This window comes from Odontomachus brunneus, unplaced genomic scaffold (genome assembly GCF_010583005.1).
Source record: "Odontomachus brunneus isolate Ranch 3 - 2012 unplaced genomic scaffold, Obru_v1 Obru_scaffold_068, whole genome shotgun sequence".
Taxonomy (NCBI): domain Eukaryota; kingdom Metazoa; phylum Arthropoda; class Insecta; order Hymenoptera; family Formicidae; genus Odontomachus; species Odontomachus brunneus.
In genome coordinates this window covers 1,389,874-1,395,164 of record NW_022639518.1, presented here as the reverse complement: position 1 = coordinate 1,395,164, position 5,291 = coordinate 1,389,874, and positions in this window count along the sequence as shown.

Genomic DNA, 5,291 nt, shown 5'->3' with positions numbered 1-5,291 from the left:
GGACCGAATGGGGACCATTTGGATATAATGTCCCCTTGCGGCCGCACGGAAAGTTGCGGACGGAGGACGACTCAAAGTTGGGTGGTCCTCCGTCCGCGTAGATGCCCTGACGAAGCGCCCCCTGCAGTGCTTCAAATGCCCGGTGTGTCTCGACGCCGGGCGGCCCTGTGGCCACGGAGTGGGAGGCCCCGCATGCCAAATGGCAAAACGGGGAAAGAGGGGAAAGAGTGCAAGAAGGAGGCGTAAAGCCTCCAACACTCATCCCTTCCCTTCCACCGGGAAAAAGAAGGAGTCCTCCCCTCCTCGGAAGTCAGAGGAAGGGGCTCTATTGCCCGAGACCCCGGTCCCTCCGACGGACACTGCTCCCAAAAAGCAGAGGAAACCGCGGTGGGCCGGAACCGGGAAAAGAGTTGCCTCGCGGGAGAGGGAAACTCCCGCGAAGAAGATAGGGGAGGGCCTGGAGGATAGAGGAGTTAAGCCTTAATGGCTACCCGCCTCCTCCAAGCAAATCTCAACCGCGCTCGCGGAGCCCAGGAACTGTTTATGCAGTCCCTCCGCGAGCGCAGTTGTGGACTGAGGGTCACCTCCGAGCCTCACTCCGACCCGGGAGTCACCCAGCCATAATGGGTGACGTCGCGCGCCGGGGTGGTAAGTGCTAGGTGGCGATCTACCATGAGGAAAGTGAGGACTCTCCCCCAATCTGCCTTGTGGAGAGGGCGGGAGGCTACGTCACGGTCGAGTCGGAGGCCCTAGATGTGGTCGGGGTTTACGCCCCACCTTCGTGGGACCTCGCTCACTTCGAGCACCTTTAGGACCAGCTGGGGAACCTCATGTCAAGGCGCCCCCAAAGGCCGGTCTTGGTGGACGGGGACTTCAATGCCAAATCGGCGTAGTGGGGGTCTTCGGTCAGGTGCCGAAAGGGCCATGTAATGGAAGAATGGGTCGCGTCTCACGGCCTCTGTATGATTAACAGGAGCCGGAGGAGTACCTTCGGGCCGCGGAGGAGATCTGTGATCGACGTTACGTTGGCGTCTCCCCTGGCGGCCAGCCTAATTCAGGATTGGCGGGTGGTGACCAGGGGTGAAAATTTTTCGGACCATCGATATATCGTGTTCCGACTGGTCGCCACCCCGGAGGAGGTGCTCCTGAGGCGCGGCCAGGGGGGCGCACGACCACCAAGATGGGCTCTCCGTAAACTCGACCGCGACAAGTTGGCGGCCGCCTGAACGGCGGCCACATGGGCGGAACCGGGCCCCACACCGGGAACCCGGGTCGCCATTGAGGCTAAGGCGGCCGGGATCGTGGGCGTGATGACGGCGGCGTGTGATGCCGCCATGCTCCGATCCCGGCCGCATCGCCGCCGGTCCGTGTACTGGTGGTCGGCGGAGATTGCCGAACTTCGGCGCTCCGCCGGCCAAGCCAGGCGAGAAATGGACCGGCGGGAAAACGATAGTACGGGCGGGATGGTGTACCGCGAAAAGGGGGGCGTGCTCAAGGCGGCCATCTTTACGGCCAAGGCCCGTGCCTGGGATGACCAAGTCTCCACTATTGACACGGACCCATGGGGGCGCCCTTATCACATTATGGTGAGGCGTTTGCGCAACTGGGCGCCCCCTCCAACGGCATCCCTGGACTCCGATTTCCTCGATGAAGTGGTGGGGGCCCTCTTTCCATGAGGGGAAGCTTGTATTCCCCCCTACGAGGCCCCCCCCCCCAGACGGGGAGGATGAGTCAGTCGGGGTCACCGAGGTGGAGATGGACAGGGTCGTCAGGAGGCTCTGCGTCAAGAAAAGGGCGCCGGGCCCTGACGGCATCCCAGGCACAGTATAGGCCTTGGCGATGAAGGAGGCGGAAGTAAAGAGTCGCGTAATGCGGCTCCTCACCTCCTGTATGAGGACCGGGGTGTTCCCCAGCCTCTGGAAGAGGGCCAATCTGGTCCTCTTCAGAAAAGGGGGCAAGCCGGAGGACAGCCCTTCCGCTTATAGGCCGATATGCCTTCTGGACGAGGCGGGCAAATTATTCGAAAGGATAATACACTTCCGCCTCGTCCGGCACCTATCCCGAAGTAGTTCGAAGCTCAATGAGGAGCAATACGGCTTCCGGGAGGGACGGTCGAGCGTGGACGCGATCTTGCGCGTCCAGTCCCTCTCGGAGACCGTCGTGAGGAGGGGGGGAGTTATGTTGGCGGTGTCCTTGGACATCGCCAACACTTTCAACTCCCTCCCTTGAGACCAGGTGGAGGCGGGTTTGGCCCATTTCAGCCCCCCCCCCACCTGGTCTCAATTATTAGGGACTACTTCCGGGATAGAAGACTGGAGTTCCGCAACAAAGCGGAACTCCAGTGCGAAAGGGCGGTCTACCGCGGTGTTCTTCAGGGGTCCGTATTAGGACCCCTATTATGGAACAGCGCGTACGACCAAGTCTTCCGCCTTGCCCTCCCCCCCGTCTGCACCGTCGTTTGTTACGCAAATGACACCATGTTGCTAGCCGGGGGCAGGGGCTGGCGGAGCGCCCTGGAAATGGGACGTCTGGCGGTGGACCAGGTGATAGGTTCCCTGAACAGGATAAGCCTCAAGGTGGCTCCCTTCAAATCTGAGTTTACGTTCATACATGATGGCTCCAGGAGAGGATCACCTGGGGCCCGAGTCCTGATCGACGGTGTCTCCGTGAAGACGGGTCCCACGATAAAATATCTGGGACTCGTCTTGGATAGTACATGGAGGTTTCAGAAGCATTTCGAGCTTCTGGCCCCCAAGTTGGACAGGGTGGCCAATATGTTAGGTGGCCTCCTGCCCAACCTCGGCGGCCCTAAAAGGAAGGCACGGCGGCTGTATGTTGGCGTCGTCCAGTCCATGGCCCTGTACGGGGCCCCGGTCTGGGCGATGGCGACCAACCAGCACATCATAGCGCTGGCACACCGCGCTCAGCGGTGGGTCGCCATTCGCCTCGCCCGGGCCTATCGGACGGCGTCGCATATGGCCGCTACGGCCTTGGCCAGTCTCCCCCGCTGGAGCTCCTTGCGCAGATGCACCCTGAGATCTATCGGCGTGTCAAGGAGCCCCGTGCCGGGGGAGACCTCGAACATCTGGCCAGAGCCATAGGAATGGCAAGATTGCAGGCCAGTCAACGCCTCTTCCTAAGGTGGAGCATCCACCTGGAGGAGGCGACAAGCCGCTCAGGAACGAATGTTGCCGAGGCCATCTGGCCCTGTCTACAAGAATGGGTAGACAGGGCCCGCGGAGAGCTGTCCTTCCGGACGACACAGGTACTCACCGAACATGGATGCTTCGGTGAGTACCTGCACAGGATTCGCAGGGAGCATAACTCCCGCTGCCACCAATGTGGTGCTGATGTGGACTCGGCGCAACACACCATGGAGGAATGTTCCTCCTGGGATGTGAAGCGCCGGGTCCTAATTGATGTGGTGGGAGCAGACCTTTCTCCCCCGGCCCTTATCAGGGCCATGCTTGGGGGAGACGAGGGCTGGTCCGCCGTCACCTCCTTCTGTGACACAATCGTGTCACAGAAGGAGGAGTCGGAGAGAGTGCGGCGGAGCGAAATCGCCGCCCACGGGATGGGGTGAGGCGCCGCAGAAGAAGAGCGGCGCCTCATTTACTCGCGCATCAGCGTGGGGTTGAGGGGCGGCGCACTCGTGGGCGGGGAGAGGACGCCACCGCTGGCGTTCCCTCCCCGGGGTACCAGCGGGTGCGCCGCCGCCTCCTACAATGCCGCCGGGCCCTCCTTATCAACGGAGGGCCCGGCGCGGGGGAAATAGAAGGCGCCTGGTCGGGCGGAAAAGACGCGTCGCAAGGCGCGACCCCCCCCCCGTGACAAGAAGTCAGACCAGGCGCCTCCGGGAGGGGGGCAGGGCGGCCAGGACGCAAGGGCGGACTCTTAGGCCGCTCACCCCCCTCCCAGAGCCAAGCGGCTTCTGACCGAGAGAGGAGGAGGGGAACTTTTAGACCCTTCCGCTCCAGCAACCTTGATCGGGAGCCTAGGGGCAAACCAGGTCCGGACGGAACCGGACCTGGCCAATAGCGCCCCTACAGGTGAGGTGTGACCGGACGGGGGAGCCCACGTCCGATCATGAAGGATTGGAACAACGGGCCGGGAGAAAATTATCCCTCCTAGCCCGGGAAGGGGGCGGAATTTAGGTTTTTCCCCGCCCTGCAGCTGAGGGCGTCCCAGAAGTAATGCGCAAGCGGTTCCCGGAACCCCCTCGCAATGGCCTCAAGGGGCCCGGCAGAGGTTTTAGTGGGTAGGCCCCCCACCCGGCCGTTAGTTCCGGGGGGGGGAGAGTCCCACATTACCCTTGGGAAAGTCCCGTCTTTCCCGGGGGTGTGCGTAATGCATTTCCTCTGCCTTAAAAAAAAAAAGGTTTATTAAATACGTTTGAATTATAATTATTGTTTAAATTGATTTTTACTAAAACCATTGCAATTTGTATTTCGTTACGAACATTTCAAAATGTCCTAATATACAAAATAAACAGCTATTAATTCTATTACAACTTATTTGTCTCGCACAGCGTAGCATAGACACCTTCATGGTAATATTAATCGATGACTTTGACAGCTCAAGTTGAAATATGCAAATTTTTACTTGAATTATTTTTAATATGTCTGTAGTTTTTATATCTTTTATTTGTAAAAAAATATATTAATATGCAATACATAGAGAAGCGAGAACATATTGCAAATTTATATAACAATAATATCGTAAAATGAGCGCCCCATTAATAGGAGCACTTTTTGCATTTGTCATTTTTCAGTACCTGAGCGCGCGAAATCTCAGCCCTGCCATTCGTTAAATGTAATCGCTTCCTGTTTAAAAGCTATTATTTATAGCCTCGACATTTTTGTATTAGAATTTTCTTCTTAAAATATTGTAAGGAATCTACCATTAAGAGCAATTCCGGTGGTTTTAGGACATTCTGTATATATAATATATTAGGTGGTAAACTTAGTTCCTGCGGTTTTTTGTTTAAAAAACTCATTTATTTCGACATCAAAAGCAAAACATACATTAATCGAAGTATTTTCCTTCGCTAGCTATACATTTTTCCCATCTTTCGGGCAACGCGTAGATTCCGCGACGATAGAACGATTGGTCTTTTGATGCAATCCATTCGTCGATCCATTTTCGCACATCCTCGTAATTTCTGAAGTGTGTATCCACTAAGCCGTGCTGCATCGACCGGAAAAAGTAATAGTCCGAAGGAGCTAAGTCTGGTGAATACGCTGGGTGCGGGAGAACTTCCCACTCGAGCTGCATCAGTGTTTCTTTGACGG